The sequence below is a fragment of the Betta splendens genome, chromosome 2 (genome assembly GCF_900634795.4).
Source record: "Betta splendens chromosome 2, fBetSpl5.4, whole genome shotgun sequence".
Taxonomy (NCBI): Eukaryota; Metazoa; Chordata; class Actinopteri; order Anabantiformes; family Osphronemidae; genus Betta; species Betta splendens.
In genome coordinates, this window is record NC_040882.2 from 3,110,125 (window position 1) to 3,129,806 (window position 19,682).

At 40.7% G+C, this 19,682-nt stretch overlaps 1 long non-coding RNA gene across 2 annotated transcripts; it reads right to left on the bottom strand.

Moving 5' to 3' along the window:
• Positions 1-3,481: 3,481 nt before the first annotated feature.
• Positions 3,482-19,021, bottom strand: LOC114846192 (uncharacterized). Of its 2 annotated transcripts, XR_008693978.1 has the most exons (6): positions 17,896-19,019; positions 9,402-9,693; positions 7,315-9,156; positions 7,161-7,239; positions 5,788-7,045; positions 3,482-5,580 (listed from the first exon to the last, which is right to left on the bottom strand). It is a non-coding gene; the product is annotated as an uncharacterized LOC114846192 (long non-coding RNA). The 2 variants fall into 2 exon arrangements; XR_003783986.2 differs by having other exon boundaries at positions 3,482-7,045; positions 17,896-19,021.
• Between the last annotated feature and the right edge of the window lie 661 nt (positions 19,022-19,682).

Here is a 19,682-nt window from a genome sequence, read left to right on the forward strand (position 1 = left end):
GGGAAGGAGGTGGAAGGGCAAGAAGAGCCCCAAAACACATTACATTGGCTATGCAACTGCTCCCATTTTCAGATAATATTTGGAAAGTTAAACAAACTATGATGCCCAGTTTATTGATTACAATTAACCCGAAGTTCACAAATGTGGATTAGATGCAAGCTGATCACATACCAGAACTAACAATTTCAAACTCTTTTTGAGCAGTGAGTGTGAGGAAACATAAGAATGTGAATGTCCCTGTGAGCATGATGCTTTTAAGTGCTGCCTTGTGTGTCCATGAGGAAAAACCACAACTGTGGTGGAGGCTTCAGAGACTAACGGGGTCCAGCTGTGCCACTCACACAATCACTAAGTGTCTCCTTGATCCCATATATTACTTTACCTCAGCCTGTCATCATGTGACTCCCATTACAACACTCTTCTTCACTCTCTTCTCCAACGTACTTTAGCAGGCAACCCTATTTTTAAGAAATGTATTTACAGTATGTCATAGAAGTGTTTGGTTAGTTAAAATAAAAATAAAAAAAAATCCGAAGTGTATTTATTAAGTAAAAACAAAGCAACTTCCTAAATTTAACAAATTGCTTTTAGTGTTACAGTAAGCCCACCTGTAAAATTTGATTAATACTGGTTTCAAAATTGGATGTGACTACTGCATACAGTTACCTTTTGTTTAAAATCAAAAAGGTTGTGTTGGATGTGATATTTATATGCTTACTATTACTGTAATTGTTATGTTAAGTACTGGTTATTAAAACAAGTTGTTATATTTTCTTAATTGTGAAAATATAGTGATTATGTCCACAATTAGCTAGAAAGGCGTTCTAACAAAATAAATGTAAACTGCATAGCATGGAAGGACAATCTAATAATATATAATAAAGCACTTTGTGCTGCTGGAAAAAAACATATTATTCCTCCTTAACTCAGGAAAATTAAAACCACTATTTTCAGCACTATAGCCAGGTTGACTCAGATTCATAGCTGTTTTGAGCCTACTATCCCCTTAAATCTCAGGAGCAATGACTTTATGAACTACTTTACTAATAAAATTATCACTATTAGAAAAGTCATTCAGCAGCGCCTTCCTCCAAATGACAGAAAGCACTGTCTAGATCCAACAACTTTAATAAATTTACCAAGTCCTCTGTCTTACTTAGAGAGCTTTTCCCCCATAACTCATATGGAGTTAACTTCAATGATTAACTCTTCTGAGTCGTCCACTTGTCTTCTACTGTAGATCCAATCCCAATCAGATTACTTAAAGAAGTTCTACCTTTAATCAGCTCATCCATATTTAATCAAATGAACCAATCTTCTACATATAGGCTATGCACCACGGGCTTTTAAGGTGGCTGTGGTCAAACCTTTATTGAAAAAAAAACTACTCTGGACCCTGGAGAACAAGCCAACTATAGGCCCATTTCAAATTTACCCTTTATTTCTAAGATTCTTAAAAAAATGGTGGCTAAACAGTTATCTGACCACCTAAGTGGGAATAACCTTCCTTTTTGATTATGCTTATAGTTAGAGATGGTTCAGGTCACAGGCAATGACTGCTAGTCCAAGGATCCATCTCTTAGTTAATAGACATAGACTGCTGCGCAGTGATGTGCGGTCAGGGGTAGGCAGGGGAGGCGGGGCCTCACCTCGTCTGACAGTACCATAACATGACTATAAAAAGGTAAAATAAAAATTCAGTTCTGTCCATGTATCTGTGTTATACATGTTATAAAATATATTTTTGAATAATTTCAATTATCTTAACATTTTCCTGAGTAAAAATCGTTACATCTGCGCATTTCCTGATCTAATATGGCGAGAAACCGGAAGTGAGGCGTCAGCAAGGGGAAACTGTCAGTAAATGTGCTGATACAAGGCACAATCCCTTTCTGTTTTACATTTTGTCTCCAGTATAATGTTTGCAGCCTTCCGACGGATTTATTCCCACCATGACTTTGTACAACCTACCCAATGTGTTTATCAATGTTTTTGTGACGTGAGAAAACTCATGAGGGGAGGCTGGACAAGTCTGTGCCTCATCCAGAAGGGAGCGCTGCTACCACCCTTTAATGCAGGGTATCCCCACAAATGGTGAAATGGTGTAAAATACTGTACATGAAGGTTATAGGTCAGGTCTCTTACTCAGGTCTTACTCTCTCTTAAAAGATATGTTCCTTCAAGACCAAATATGTTTCTTTAGGTGAGATAGGAATTATGATAAAATGTGAAATGTGGCCATTATTAATATGCATTATGACAATTAAATAAAAATGATTTTGAAAAATATAAACTTTTTAAAGGTATTATGATTGCAAAATCTGACTCCACAACCATGAACCTCACCGCACGCCACTGCTGCTGGGGGACTTAATTTATACACTGAGATCCTCTGTTTCCTTCTATCTCTTCTATCCAATAACCTCCCATCATTGTTCTATGTTTAACTAACCTTGTCTCTTTTTCACCAGTAGTCTCTCCCACTTTGTGATGGGCAGCTGCGGGTCCAACCTACCTGCCTGTGTCCAGTCTCTGGTCCAACCAACATGCCTGTGCTCTGTTGTTGCTGTGCTTTTCTCTCTCTCTCCCCTCACCCCAACCAGTCAAGGTAGATGGCCGCCCACATCCATCCTGGTTCTGCTGGAGGTTTCTTCCTCATTAGAAAGGGAGTTTTTCCTCTTCAGTGTTGCTGTCAAATTGTAATTAAAGGCTGTGATGTGATTTAGCGCTATGTAAATAAAACTGAATTTAATTGAATGTTACTATAACAAACATAATCTTTTCCCTTCAAAACTTCATATGTGATTGCAGTTCACCTATTCAGACATACACCTTTTGAGTTTGCCAGTACATTTTAGATGCACGCCAATGTCAAAAGCTTTATTCTGATAGTGTTTTTTTGTTCCATCCTTAAGTTACAGTATCATGCAATAATTGTCCATTTCATGGGAATTCTGTAATTCCCAAAAGATTCCAAAACATTACCCAGAAGTGTTTGACTCCAGGTTTAATAAAATAAAATAATCAAATTTGTAAGATGGTTTTGAAGTTGATCACATTCTTGCAAGAATATAAACATTTAGAAGGAAAGTTGAGGTCACACTTTCACTTTGGAAAGCAGAATAGAAGTAAGTTGTATCGAGTTCAAGGTCATCCGTGACACATATGCTCCCACGCTGGAGTGCTCTTAACACCATTTCTGGGCATTCAAATGAGACTTTGATCAAAGAGTGATGAGTTTGATGCTGTAGGGGGTGGTTGTGCTTCAAACATGTGGCGGCCGTGTGGCTTGAACTCTGCCTGAACCCACCTCTTTACTGCAAGACTGCATGGGAGTCATTAACGAATGACCAGAGAGATGGTGAAAGGCGGTGTTCAGTGTCTGAACGTGAAGAGAACATTGTTCCGAGGATTTGACACTGCCTTTGCATTGGACTGTGGCTACATAAACTAGTCAGACATCAAATGAAAAAGCATTTATTTAAAGAATAATTTTACATTTTTACCATGTTGACGTTTATCTCACAAACATGGTTGCAGTTGAGGGCAAAATGGCTTTTTTTGTGCAGCGAAACAATCAGTTACTTAAACAACAATATTACAGACATAAAAATATTACATACCATGCACATTCATCACATCCTAATACATTTTTAAAAACTTCAATAAAAATAGATGGTTAAAAAGTGTATTTAATCAATAATTAGTGATAACTTTGTTACAAACTATTTTTTCTCATTTTTTGGTAAATAATACTTTTACTTAGTATTCTTTTTATCAAATTATAGTTAAGTAGTACAGCTAAACAATAAACAGGAAACTATTGTAGATTATACAATCGCCACTTGTAATTATATAATTATTTATAAATACAATATAATATAAATATATATTTATATATATTTTTTTTGTATTATCCATCCAGAGACTGTAGAGGACTGACTGGAAGACTGGGCAGATGGTAGAAACATCTTTTAGTAAAATGTAACAGGACAATGAAGTAGAAACTAGGTTAAGCCTACACACAAATTACAATTTTCCCCAGGCCATTGTTTCCTCCCCTAAAGGGCTCCCTTTTGTTTTCATTTAGGCTGTTAATTGATTTAAGCTAATCAGATAATGAATCACATAATCCACCAACAAATCACTGTAGGCAAGGAGCAGCATCTACTGTCATGAGTTTATCAGGCTTCTGCTCAATACAATAACTCACCTGTGGAGTTCACAGCAAGGTTTGGGGTAATTAAACCATACAGACTTACATATTACTGCTTTTCGTAAGATACCTCTTAATGATTCAGTTCATTCATCATGAGTTCTACTCTGAGCTCTGCAATATGAAACCCTGTAACAGGCATGCTGTAGTGCAGACAGCTGTCACGTCTGATCCCCACAGATTGTTTTTATTGCTGCAAATTAAAGCTGATTATCACCCCAACCTTTGTCTTCCTAACCTGCCTAGGATGTCATACAACTGTATCAATTTATTAAAAGATAGTGATGGGCCTCGCAGGGACTTATGAGTTTGTGCTGGTTTGATGACGTGTGTGTGTTGACGTCTAAGGCCTTGCCAGCAGGCATTACATCATGACTGGTTCAGGACAGCCAGACAAATCTCCATCTCTGTGGCCTGAGATGGAGTCAGCAAGGAAAATGTATTCTTTCTCACTTATTTTATTATTTTTTCCCTATGTAAAGTAAATTGTGTGGTGTGTTCCAAAGGATTTACTTTATCTATACACGTTTGGGAAAACAGGTGCTAGGGCTGTATTCACATTCACCATGAGTGGGAAGAATGGCTGCTAAGGCTTATTTCCAAACCCAGAGGGAGGACCCAAATGCCCGAACCATAGACAGTATTTACAAGCGTAAAAATAAACAGGAACTTTCAGCTTTTTTTCTGTCAGGGGTCATCACAGCGAATGAGTCACCTGCTTGGCAAGTAACACTAAAAGACAAGCAACAATGAGCCGCACTAGGTGGACGAGTAGAGGACCAACGGGAGAATCATAGCAGGAGCAGTCAACGATACAGTGGGCTGAGCAGCTCCCATCTGCTTTCAGAGACCACTGAAAAAAAACTCAGCAGGTGGAGGAACCAATGATGTGGGCTGAACAGCGGCCATGCTGCCATCAGGAACCACCAGGGGAAGCACTGCAGCTGCTGGGACAGATTCAGACATTCCGACAGGGGCAGGAGTGGCCTTATTTGAACCCTCAGGATGCAGCCATGTGATCTTAACTGGACCACCAGAGCCTGAACGAGGATCAGTGGTCACTTCCAGACTACCAGGAGAAGGCAAACTAGGATGAAGAACTAAACCCGGAGCTGTTGAACCAGGACGAAGAAACCGGACCAGGAGCAGGCAAACCATGACGAAGAACTGGGGTAGGCTGTAAAACTGATGAGATGGAGCAGGTCTGAACTTTTAGACCCGCAGGCTAAAAGACCCCCTATCCACACATTAGGAGGAAAAAAGACAGTAAGGACACAGGGCAGGCAAGATTCCCCCAGCCATAAAGGAGATGACTCTGTGGTACCACTGAGCCTGGGGTCCAGCAAAGTCTGTGTAGCCTTTTGCTGCAAACAGGGACAGATAATATGACAAGGGAATCAGCAGCAGTACCATTTAAAACAGAATGATTATCATGGCTGCAACAGAATTACACTCAGCAGTGCTGGCGCAAACAGGATCATCCACAGCAATAGAACTGGACAGGACAAAACAAACCTCAGTAGAAATGCTGGGAGTCACAGAACTTTCCTCAGTACTGATTAAATACACACCAGACATCTCGTCCTTCTGATAAGGAAGGATCAGGACCATTGTCTCAGCGAGCCCTGTGCTTGCTTTGTGAAGGGTGAGCATCTCCGAACCCGACTCATTTCCACTGAACAAACAGAAACCTGTTCCGGAAGTGAGTGCAAGTAATCCTGGTGACTCTAGGCTTTTAAATAGAAAACAAAACAGGTGAACCAAATTTACAGGAACTGACAAGACAACAAACCAAGAAGACACTTAAACAAAACAAAACAAAACAAAACAAAACAAAACAAAACAAAACAAAACAAAACAAAACAAAACAAAACAAAACAAAACAAAACCAGTGTCCTCCTGACAGACATACAGAAAGGAATAAAGTATTCCAAGTTCATCATATATTTACTAGTGCTGGGCAATGATCTAAATTCTTAATTACGTTAACTGCATGAGTTTTTTGCGATTAATCGCCATTAACAATTTATATGAGAAGCATTCAGCAACTAACTCAAAAGTCGTATATTGCTCATTTTTATTTTAAAACTACTACTCTTTGGTGAAAGAAACTTAAACGATTTTCAATAGGGGTTGACCAAAACTAACCTCGGGTAGTATTTAAGAATGAAGGGACACTCAGATTCCTCCATAATTTCTATGCTGGGAAATTATCATTCATTCCTCCTCCAAGACATGGTGGTGGAGTATTTGCCATGGGCTCCCAGACTGCAACTAGTGCTTCGTGGTTTCCTCTGTACCTGCCCCAGCAACGGTCAGACTCAGAGGGGGCAGGGGCAGCCTGCTGGAGCGAAACTACTGCATTGTGTTTCAGCGCATACGCGTAAAGGCAACAAGATCTTTAGCACAGTCTAATATTTGTGGTTGGTTGCATAAGCCAAGGTAAAGCGTGGACGAGTTACACTGTTTGGAGGAGGATGAGGCTGCCCGTAAGGAACCGCCACCCACAGCAGAGAGCTGAGAGCTAGCATCCGGCAGAGATACAAGCACAACTGAATCTAACAGACAAATGTACAGACATTGCTTTACATTTTTAACAAAAGGTTATGTTTTAACTGTGTTTGAAAAAAGACATAGTTTCTAAGTAGTTCAGCAGCTTTTTATTTGTGAGATTATTTTATTTACCTAAACAGACAGTTGTTATAAAGCCACAGATTCTTCATTTAGCCCAAACCGTCTTCTTTTCTTCATCTGCTGTTAGTGGCTGGAAAAACAAGACGGTTGTCCCTTCCAAGAGTCTCTGTGCGATACGCGACTGGCCCATATTACCTACAAAAGGATAAAATTAATTATTTTATTAGTATTAGGGTTGCTGCCAGCCAAGCTAATACACAGGATAACTGTACTCAATAATTGACAATAAATGGTCTAATTTATTACTTACTGAGTTGTCATTCCACCGTTCTGTGACAGCTGTTTTTTCTAGTTTCTTCTTGGCATTCTGAAGCTAGTTTCCAGGTCATCTGAATGCATGAAACCAAAAACTGTTAACAACATCAGTACACAAAGTTAGCAGTAGAATCTGCAGCTTCACTCACAAGAAACCAGCAGTGGTAGATTCATTGCAGCACTGGGACATTCTGTTTTGCTTCTATTGGTGCAGAGACATGATGCATCTGGCACTTGGCTGTCTGTTGCAGGCATTTGGCTATGCCAGACACCGGCTCTCGTTGCACAGACTGCCTTGTAGTCCCCTTGACGGCGTATCTCGAATAATTGAATATTACAGTAGTGCTGTATTCATATGCAAGGAAAAACAATGACTGGAAGAGCAGTTGCCCTCCAGCAGGCTGACTCCATCCCGCTTTCAGACCGTTGCAGGAGCAGGTACAGAGAAAACCAAGACGCACTAGTTTTTAGTAGTTTTTGAGCTTATGGCAAACTGGAGGAATACAGTGAGTGCTAACTTCTCAGCATAGAAATTATGGAACAATCTGAGTCTCCCTTCATTCGTAAATATTACTCGAGGTCGTTTTGGTCAACCCCATTAAAAATCTGTGAAGTTTTTCTTTAAGTGATACTTCAGACTTGAAGCACTATGGTGATTCAGCTTTGCCTTGAATAATTTGTTTCCAAAAACTCCACCATTTTGAAGAGATTTAAATTGATGATGTCCACATAAGACACCTTTACCTTTCCATTTATACACCGTTTACTGTATCTGCCCTTGGTCCTATTCGGTTCCAGTTTAGCGAGAGCTGCAGCGGTCTTAGGCCATCCCCCAAAAGGCTCTGATTGGTTGGTGTTAAACATCCCCAGCAGTAATATTTACATTTATTTGTTTTATTTATTTCAGTTAAAAAAATCCCCTCACCATTCTTTCCATTACATGCTGACCTCTATTACCTCAAAAGTGAGAAATGTACAGGTGCTTAATGTATGAAGGAGGTCCCCTAGCATCTAAAGCTTTTTTAAGCCCATTCATAAAAGTAGTGTCTGCTTCTCAACCCTAAAATAAGAACTTAAACAAATAATAACAAATACAAATACTAACCTTAGTTTTACAGTACTTCCATCCAGGACTTTGTCTTTTAGATTTCACAGATTAATTTATTGAGTCTTTCTTTATAATATAACTTTTTAATATAAAAAGCACCATATGCTAACTTCACTCACACTCATTATCATTAGCCACCATAGTATCGGTGAGTGCTCTTCTCCGTGTAAATAATTTGGAATAGAGCAAAAGATGATGGAATAATCATATTAATCATCTAACAATAGCATCATCTCATAAACATATCCAGATGTGGAATTTATTTCCAATTGCTGCACAATCTGCTACAATCAAGGGGTATGAGAAAGAACTATGAAATGAGAAATTTAAACTCTATAAGTCAGGACAAGATTGACCTGATGATTAAGGCAGTAGATTTACTTACATGCTGACCAAAATGCAGTAATGTCTAGCAGTGAATTAAATGTATAGCACTGTTGAGTCAGCACAATGATTTGATCTGTGCATCTAAGCAGTTAAAATTTCTGAACTGTGTTCAGATCTAGGAGTAATTAAAAGGTGAGATTTATATATGCAGTGATAGTTAAATCGCGAGGGGCTGGACTCGCCCACGGTCAGAGGCGGCAGGTTGGTGTAGACTTGCTTATACTGTAGCTCACCAGCTTAGCCTCACGTGTTAAGAGTTTTTCCCTGTGGACCAAAAGGGAAATTTACCTGGGCCTTTGGGTCGGGAATAGGTTACTTACTACTATGTGTGCCTACGGGCCGAATGGCAATGTGGAGTCCTTCTTTGGATTTCTTGAGGGAGTGTTGGAAAACGCTCCAACTGGGGACCCCATTATTCTGCTGGGAGATTCCAGTGCCTGTTTTAGGGGTGTGTTACCATTAAAGTTGATCGCCACTCCTCTCGCGTAGCTGTAACCTACCACGAGGATCAAAATTTACATGTATGGTTACTGAATCCATTGTAACACAGAAAATGGCTAGCACAGTTTGGTCATAAAAAACAGCATTTTCGAACATAATGCTGTCCATCAGTGCACGTGGCACCAGGACACCCTAGGCCGGAGGTCGATGCTAGACTTTGTAGTCATGTCATCTGACATTTGGCGATATGTTTTGGACACTTGGTTGAAAAGAGGGACTGAGTTGTCAACTGGTAAATACCTGGGGGTAAGTTGGATCTGCTGGCAAGGAAAGCATGCAGAGGTGAAGAAATCGTCCTGAAACGTCGGGTGAACGGCGATAGAAGTTGGTAAACCTGGACGCTGAACATCCCAATGGGACTGGCCAATCACTGCTTGGGTCTTGGAGGGGTCCATTTGGTAAGAGACAGTTGGCACATGAAATTCACATTTCTCAGCTTTGACATAAAGCTTGTGCCCCAGCAGCTTTTTCTGGACTTGGCCGACGTGCTGGCGGTGTTCTTCCTCGGTCCGTGAGAATACCAGGATATCGTCTAGATAGACAAAGGCAAACACATTAATCCTAGGACCATTAATCATAGGCACATCATTTACAAAGGCCTGGAACAGTGCAGGTGCATTGGTGAGACCGAACGGCATGACCAGATACTTGTAGTGGTCCGTAGGCACCAGATGGTAGGCATTCCACAGATCAAGCTTGGTAAGGTACGTCGGCTAAAAGCTCAAAAGCAGAGGAGAGCAAGGGAAGAGGGTAAGAATTCATGAAGATGTTGAGGGCTCTGTAATCTATGCAGGGGCAAAGGGAGCTGTCCTTCTTATCTACAAAGAAAAACCCGGCTCCTGCTGGCGAGGATGGTCGGATGACATCACATCATCACACCACATCGGTCAGGAAGCAGGACCTGAGGCAGTCGGTCCCCCACTGGACCACTTCACCTGTCCTCCAATCTAGGCATGGGTTGTATCAGCATAGCCAGGTGTAACCCAGGACCATTGGATGATACCAGGTTTCAAGGACTTGGAAATGGATCTGCTCAGAATGGGAGTCAGAAAAAAACATGATTATGGGACCGGTGTTGTAATTTACCTCCCATAGCCGGTGTCTGTCCAGGGCGGTTGCCTCTATGGTTGTAGGCAAGAGAAGGGTGCGGATGCCCAACCCAACCACCAGGGAGTCCATCAGGCTAGCATCAGCCCCCGAATCTACTAGAACGGACGGTTGGATGGATTTATCTCCGATGGTGAAGGTACAGGTAACTGTAGGCGTGGGGCGTGTGGAGGCATTGGGCATGGACGACTGGCTTACCACTATCCTCTGGGATAGTGGCCTTTTTACTGGGCAGAAAATAGCAATGTGGCCAGTTTGGCCACAATACAGGCACAAACCAAGCGACTTACGTCTCCCTCCTTTCCAATGCATGCAGTTCAAAGTGGATCTCGCACTGGGTGGCACAGCGCGGACAAGGTTTAAATGGTCTAATGAGAATTGTGGTCAGGCAGGCAAAGGTCGATATACAGCTGGCACAGGCGGAAATACAGAGAGGGTTCAGGCAAGAGGCAGTCAGGATCTGGCTGTGGTCAACACACACTCGGTAGCAGGTTACAGATTACAAGGCAAGAGCTAGACACGGTCAGGACTGGAGGTCATACACGGATTGGATTCACGATCTGAACGCTGGAATGCTGGCATGGAAACACAGACAATCTGGCAACTAGACTGGATGAATACTGAAGCTTAATTGCCCCAGCAACAGCCAGGCTGAGAGGGGCGGAGCTAAATGACAGGTATATCCAATCATTGCAGGTCAGGTAATTCCTCAGAGTGCAATGCAATTTGGGTGTTGTAGGATATGACCATTTTCAGCCACAACACATATTTTCATTTTCCCTGTTTTCTCTGGACATAGACCAATAATAGGTGGTTGCACATTTTTGCTGATAAAATGAAAAATATTTATGTCACAACTTGCTTTCCAGAGGTGAAGTATCGCTTTAAGTACCATGAGTGAATACTGATAGCAGTTGGTGAGTCATCAGACCGGAAGTAAAACAAGACTGTCACAAGACATCAATGTATACTGATGTGAACAGGAAGTTACAAAGTAAAACAGGAACTAGATTTGCTAAGAACCAAAGTCTATGACAAAATTTTATATTTTGGTCTAAGCTTCAGTTATGTGTTTTTATACACACTGAAAAAGAATCTTAGTGTTTTAGTTCCTTTGCGAGCCAGTTCTTTTTGAAGGGATAAGTCAAGCACATGCTCTTATAATAAAGTGTGTGTAAGTCAGGAATAAAATATAGCTTCAAAGCTATATTACTGATGTTGCAAAGATTTAAATGGTTGCAGTTGACGTTTCACCACTGTTACAGCAGCTGTGGTAGTTACTCTTTCTATTTGTCTCCATGCTTTTAGACCTCACCGTATGGAGGTGAAGCATTTCACGTGCTGGATGCTTATACCACCTCTAACTCCTTCATATCATATACCAGACCCTCCTCTTACAGGGCCTCCATCCATCACAGTGTAACCTAAGAAAATAAACATCTGCATTTTTCTCTTTTTTTGGTAAGCTGCCTTTGTCTGTCTATACTATCAAGTGACTATAGAAAATATCACTTTGACTGATGTGCAGTGTCTTGTGTGTTATTGTAAAGGATTTGGAGAAAGAGAGATGGCTTGATGAAAACTAAGGGAAGTCTTTGAAGATAGTGTCATCTCAAATCTATGGAATTTGTTGGTTTAAACCTTTAGAAGAGAATAAACCAGGAGGCACAGCTGTCACACTCTTGGAAACATATTAACATTTAAGCATCATTCAGTGTTTTTAAACATAGTTTGGTGGCTTTAGCTGTCTAGCCCCCAAAAAACTTCACTTAAATAGTAACAATCTAACAAAAATGAAGTGCTTTGAATTATATAACAATTTATATAACTTATGTGTACGTTTACTAGTTCATTTTTAAACATATTCCTGTCCTAAGATTTTATCTGGCTCAAAGTTCTTAGTTCAACAGCCACACAGCCAGCCGCAAGCATAATGAGACAATTTTTTTCATACAAAATCAGAAGAAAGACTAAATTATTTAATGCAGCAATTGGTCTGGTTTAGTGATTGCACAAGTTGCACCATAGCCACATCTGAGTCATCCTCCAGGCATTTGGGTATGTTTTTAAATGTACAATGATCACATTTCAAGACGAAACGTCTGTTCTTTCGGGACAATATACAGTATTTTTAAAAAACTCACAAATTCTAGGTAAATTTAAATATTTCTTCGCTATTACTGAAGCTCGCCAACTGACCCTGTGTCATGTTTCTCCCTCTGCTCATGTTCACAAAGGCCCAGAGAAAGACAGTTTGTCCTCAAACTAAACACAGTGAAAAAGCAGGTATCTAGTGTCCTCACTTAAAAGGTAAAAATCAACCTCTGTGCCTACAACAGAGCTCCCCATTGTTTAACCATTTACAAAAGCCACCTTTCCTAAGATAGAGTTTAAAGTAGCCAGTCTATATTAAGTTACTATGTAGCTGCCATGTTGTTGCCAGGGTTTCAATTGTGGTCACTTTGGTTTTCGAAGTGAACAAAGTTACAACTAAACAGCAGGTTAAGATGAGAGCAGAAAGTACCTGCAGAGCTATACAGTGAGATATTTTGCCGGCACATTCTTCAGGTCTATGAAAGTGGTCTCATAGTACTCAATGGTGACTATAAAGTGTGTTGGATGTGGAACCTTTAAACAACCACCATCCACATCCACAGGTGAGGCTCACAATTACTTCGTCACACACGTTCTCTATAATTCTTTCGCTGTTTTGTTGGCTTTCTCCTTGTGATGGAGGGAGTTGTTGCCGCAGAGTTGTCCGTGCTCTGATGGACTTTCGACTCAACTTCTATTAAGGTGGCGATTGTTTTGGCCTTTCTTGGGCGCAGCACCTCTTTCGTGGTTTGCGTGTAAGAATATTTGAAACATCTTCACAATCTCTTTTGGCAAATTAGCCATTTATTTAAGGCAGAAAGAAGAATCCGCTCTGACGGCTCTGTTCATCCGAAGCAGCCAGCAAGTCAATCACATTCGCATGCATCCTCAAAAAAAAAAAACAACTCGCAAGCCGGTAAAATCCACAAATTAGCCGCAGTCGAACCACAGGGTTCAAAGCACATGAAAGAAGTAGCAGCTTATAGTCAGCAAATACAGTATTTATTATTAGTGACATTATTTTATTTTATTTTTTTTTTTGCCACCACAGTCCTCCTAACATGCACACTGCAGAAGAACCATGGTCACTTTTTGACTCAAATAAAATATAACTTTAGGGCAAAAACACGTTATATACTGTAGTGTATTATTGCAGAGAAGAGGGACATGATGAATAGTAAAAATATAAAACAAGTAAAAAATTTAATTAAAATGCTTATTTCATTGTATTTATCATGGCAACAGACATTTTGTCCAGCCTAATGCTAATCAGGATTTAGCACATCTTGATGGGCCACGGATGTATTAATTCCTTGATAGACTCTGCGATAGATGATTAGTGTGAAATAAGATTTTAATGGCTTAATGTTGTAGCTAATAATCTGTTAAGAAGCGTCTTAGCACTGATTTTATCAGCAGGACCGCCTCTTGGACGCATCAATTTAATTAATCTCCTGTTTATGGCCTAAAGCCATATGATGGCAGCAATAGTACCTGAGGATGTTCTCAGTTACACCACTTCTAATGGGTCTCTGGTGCAAAAATACTTTAAATACCTGGTACAGAAAACCAGTTTTAGTATTACCCCTACTGGTTGTAAGAGTAGTAACATTGATAGTTTCTGCATATAAGTAGTTTTTGTAGTGGTAACTGTGGCATTACCAGAGATCGTTTTAGTAGTAATAGTAATGGGGGCAGTAATATTATGGGAATATAAATACTATAGTAGTAGTAGTAGTAGTAGCTGTACAGTAGTTGTCATAACAGTAGTTCCCCCTAAACAGCCAATCACAGGATCAGATCAGTTTCTATTACTTGTTTTTTTCTATATACATTATGGAATTACATTGTTAATGGCATAGTTGTAGAAAGACTGAAAGAAGGTTGAGGGCATGGCGAAAGTTTTGAGAATGTTTTGGTTTCAAGAAACCCTCAGCAATCAATTATTGACTCTTAATTATAGGGTGTGTTGTACTCAATGTGTGTAGTTGTGTGTGTCCTTGTTCAATCTAAAGGGAGGTAAAAACCCCTTTCATGCTGGGGAAGTAGCTTCAGGCCCAACAAAAGCCACTAATGCAGATTTAGATTTTCAATCCTGTGCCACAATTCTATTTGCTTTGATAGGTCAACAAGCATTCAACAATCTGTTTACCCTACCAAGATTTTTTCCTGGAATTAAATGACTCATTACCTTGCATGGAGTAGGTGAAAGGAGAAGGGGATTGGAGATGAATTTTAATAAACTGGTAAATACAGGAGGAAAACTGGGGTTAACTGCAGGTTAAGGGGAATAATGGGATGTCATTTTTGAGCAACGTATGTAGGCTGAAATACATGTAGAGCGAAAGGTAAAAGCTAAGACAAGCCAAGAACATGGGTGAAATCCTCAACACAAGTTGAAAGAGTCTGGAATTAGAGTAAAAAAAGTGCCCAGCTTAGGAGCGTCTTGTTTGTTGTGGTAATTACAGCAGTCTGCAGACTGTAACTAATCCATAATGCTAACAGTGGACAAGCCGCTTTTTAGGAAATCTTTAACCAACGGACAGAGACGGTCCTATTATCAGGTGATCGTAAGACTGATTGTCCACAGTCTTGTTGAAAATCTGACAGTACATGACTGTAGTTGAAGGTGATAATGTAGACACATCTGACATATTTTGTTACCTAATTTTTGATGTAAATTGCCAGACCGTTATAAGTAGAAAAGAAACAAAAAATATTATTTATCTTTACAGACACCCAGAGGATGAATGTTTGTACCAACAAATAAAAATGTAATAAAATACATTTAAAGTGTCAATGTCTGAGTAATACATCATCTGGTCATTGTATTTGATCCAATTAAAATGCATACGATGTATTTGACAGATGTCTTTTGTCAGTTGCTTATCAGTTGCAACCCAGAGAAAAAAACACATTTACTTCAGTGCAGCTTTATTAAGCACCTGCTTAAACACCTTGCCTGAACAAATACAATTAAGCTGCTTTACTCGTAAGGGTCGCTGGGATGCTGGAGACTATCACAGCTGTCCCTAGGGCAAGTAGACACTAGTCCATCCCAGGGCTACAGTACATACACATAGGCAACAGTTTAAACCACTAGACCAAACTAAATTATAAACATTTTTAATTTATAAATTGACGGTATTGTTTCAAAGCACTGACTCACTGAGCTTGCCTTTAGAGTAAAGGTGCCAATGGTTTTTACTTTTTACCAACTGACAAATCTTCTTATTTCTGCTTACTGATTCTGAGTGATGGCAACAAAGAAGGTAAATTGTGTTTGTTCTCTTTTAGTAGAGACATTAGTCCGACTATGTGATACTCATTTATTACTTTTCTATTTTCTCTGAATGAAAATAAAAAGGCAATGCATCTTAAGATCCCCATATCCCTCCCTTTACTGCTTAGACCCGAGGGGCCCTGCGGAACCCCCGCCCTCCCACCTGGGGAGAACAATATCCCAAGATCATCTTAGTATGCTTCCCAAAAGCTTTGGTTAACAGATGGTTCCTCAAATCCCCTGGTTTCCTCTTAGCTTGAACATGTGTTTATGTGATTCTGCTGTTAAAAAAATAGAGATGTGTTTTGGTCATTCACTTCCAAATGTTGTGTATCCACTTCCTGACGATGACTTAGTTAAAATTGGATATTCAGAAATGTATTGTTTTGTTTGTTGTTGTTGTGTGTCTTTTTTTGTCTGGTTCTGGGATTCATTTTATGAACTACCATCCTCCCTTTTCTTTCCTGGTTAAAATAATTCAAACACCTTTTCCTGTCTGGTGATTGTGATTTGTTACACCCGTTTTAGGTATTTAGGTTTACCCTGCTCATGTGTTCTTTCTTGGTTTGTTTCCTTGAGTTGACATTGTGTTCCTGTGTGTTCCCCCATCAAATGTATGTGTCCAGGTTGGTTTGTTTTGTGTGGGTAGTCATGTCCTGTTAGTACGTTAATGCGGATTCCCTGTCCTGTGTTCTGTGTTAGTACAGTATTTAGGTATTTTTACATAGTATTCTGTATTGGTTTACATCTCTGGCTAGTGGCTGGTGACTTTCAGTTATTTTAGTATTTAGTTTCCTGTTTGTACTTGTCTTTCATTGTGTGTTTACATTAAACTATTTGTTAATGACATGAAATACATCAATCAAGCTGTATATCACTACCAGAACAAATGTTCAACAAACTGTTCCACTGGGCCTGTTTTCTAAAATATGTTCTATAGGACTTCACTCTTACAGTGTATGGAATACTACAGTAGTTGTTGTACAATAACATAACTGCCCCCCTTTTACTACTACTGTAAAACAGCAAAGGGTCCAATATATTACTCTTACTCTGTGCTCATTCCATCGTTCTGTCCCGGTTTGACCTTGGCATCCTGAAACTATTTTCGACTGCTGCTTTGGTTACAAAGAGAGGAAGATATTTTCTCTCCACTGTTTCTGTCAAATTGTACAGTGATTAATTACAATTAAAAGCTTGGTGTGGGATGTTGGATTTGTTGGGTTTAGTTACAGTATTTAAGGTTAAACCTTACCTTTGTACAGAGATAACTTTGTTGTTAAATAACACTTGTTTAGGTGAGAAAATCTGAGCCTAGTCTAAAAATACAATATGCTACATTATTGCTGTAAAAGTTACCAAAATTTCCAATCTATAAACGGCTACTTTTTTCAAGTGCTTCGTGTATGGAGTGAAATGAGGTCAGATTAGATTTGTGCGTGCATAAACCAATCTGTACGTGCGTAACCAGATGCGTGTGTGCGTAGCCAGATGCGTGTGTGCGTAGCCAGATGCGTGTGTGCGTAATCAAATCTGTGCGTGCGTAAACCAATCTGTACGTGCGTAACCAGATGCGTGTGTGCGTAGCCAGATGCGTGTGTGCGTAGCCAGATGCGTGTGTGCGTAGCCAGATGCGTGTGTGCGTAATCAAATCTGTGCGTGCGTAAACCAATCTGTGCGTGCATAAACCAATCTGTGCGTGCGTAAACCAATCTGTGCATGCGTAAACCAGATTTGTACTTGTAGACTTAGTGGTGCTATACCATGCCTACACTAATTAAAATTAAATTACGCACAAATCGTGGCTAAGTTTATGTCAGGTTTTGGCCTTGTTTCCTGTTTTATTTTGTAACACTTCCGGTTTCCGTTCATCATGTTAGTTTCCACTTTTTTTTTGAAAGGACTTAGTCGTCATGTTTTTGGTTCCAGTTTCATTTCCTGTTTTATGTTGAAGGACTTCCGGTTTTTGTTCATGTCAGCTGTTTCCTGTCACTCCCGGTTCACCATGCACACCTGTCTCAGATCAGTAATCAGCCACCCGGATTTAAGCACCAGTAGTCACCACAGGTATCCGCCAGATCGTTGTACTCCTACCGTCACTTTCCAGCATTCTATTGATAGCTTTTTCGTGTTTTGACCCTGCTCCGAATTTTTGACTTCTGATTCCCGCCTGATCCTGACCTGGTTTTCAAGTGTATGACCCGGACTGTTTTGAGACTACGATTCCCGCATTAAAGCCCTTATACTTACTCCCTCTGTCTGCTGCGTCTGCACTGCGCATTTGGGTCCTCTCTCTGCCGTTCCGTGACAGTTTACAAGTGAAATAACATGACCTTAATTTGCCTCCACACTCTGATTGGCTAATGAGCAAGGAAGTTGTCGCAGTCCTTTGACGTGGCACAGCAGATCCTGAAAGCTCCACAAGCAGCTACTGTAGTCCACTTACTGATGGCGCATGCAAAGATCTGTTTACGCACGCACAGACTTGATTACCCACGCACGCACGCACGCACGCACACATCTGGTAATGCAAGCACAGATCGGATTACGCATGCACAGATCGGTATACACACACACAGATCTAATCAGAACCTAATTTGACTCCATATTTGCATCCTGCGTCAGGTCTGCGCCTGCACACCTGAGCAGCATGCACCACCCTGCTCAGGTGAGGCCGGCTGAGAAAACACACACCAAGTCATTCCTCTGTGGCAACAAATGTCGCGCCAGTACCCCCCTAATATAAATTCAATAAGAAACTCACAAAAAATAAATATTAAAATCAAATTCACTGCCAGGTGTGATGCTTTCTGCCCACAGTCCACCCTCCGCTTGGTAGAGCCCAGCCGTCATGAGCAAGGCTGGCTCAGATCAAGCACTCCTATTAAAGTAGGAGTTGCTGATGAGTTCCAATGCAGGCCCCTGTGATCAGTCTGAAGAATTATGTTTCTGCCTAGAAGATAATATTTAACAGTCTTTAAAGCCCATTTGATGGCCAGGCACTCTAGCTCCACAGCTGAGTACCGCGTCGCCCTCTGCCATACAGTAACTTGTGGGAACATAAGCCACTGGCCGCACCCTCCCTCTGAAGCAAGACTGCTCCAACAGTAGGTCCATTGCTGAAGCATCAGTTTAGACAGTGAAGGGCTGGTTAAAGTCAGGGCTCTGCAAAACTGGCTCATCACACAAGGCCTCCTTTAGATTCAGGAAGGCCTTCTCATGCTTTCCCTCCCACGACAACTGTTTAGAAATAGACTAGAATCAGTTAAAGGAGCAGCTCTCATAACAAAATTGAGAATGCCTTTATTAGTTCCACAGCAGGGAAATTACATGTGGAATAAAACTCCTGTACCAGCCAGTTTGAGCACAGACTTGGTGTGTGGGCGTGGGCAATCCCTCACAGCCTATCAGGTAGCCCAATTACTGGACTCCCTTCAAGCTAGGCAGCATTTTAAATAATTTAATTTGAGCCTTTTAGTCAAGCCTGCCTGATACAGTCACTGAATGTGCTTAAAGAAAAAATTCACTGATTTTTAATGGGGATTGATATAAATGATGTCGAGTAGTATTTAAGAATTAAGGGACCAGGGCTCTAGGCATAGGCGAACTAGGCGGTCGCCTAGGGCACGATCTCACGTAGTGCACCGAAATATGTGCATATCTGCAAGCCGGGGGTTTTGGGGGGATGGTTGCGCATAATCGCAAGACACCCTGGCGGATTGTTTGCCAGTACTAGTACTTCCTGGCTTTCTCTGTACCTGCCCCTGCAACGATCTAAGAGGGGGGTGGAGCTAGCCTGCTGGAGCTAATCTGCTCTGTCTGCCATTTTTTTCATCACATACACGTAGAGCACTATTATTCATTGGCTGAAGGTCCTGCTGTAGATTATTTAGAAGACAGCGAGTTCTACAACACAGTCTGATATTCATGGTTACTTGTATGAGCTAGAGTGCTCGTACTGTATGTTCAAACTGTTGGAGTATGAGGACCCATTAGCCCGCAGCAGAGAGCCAAGATCCGGCATCCAGTAGGGTCAG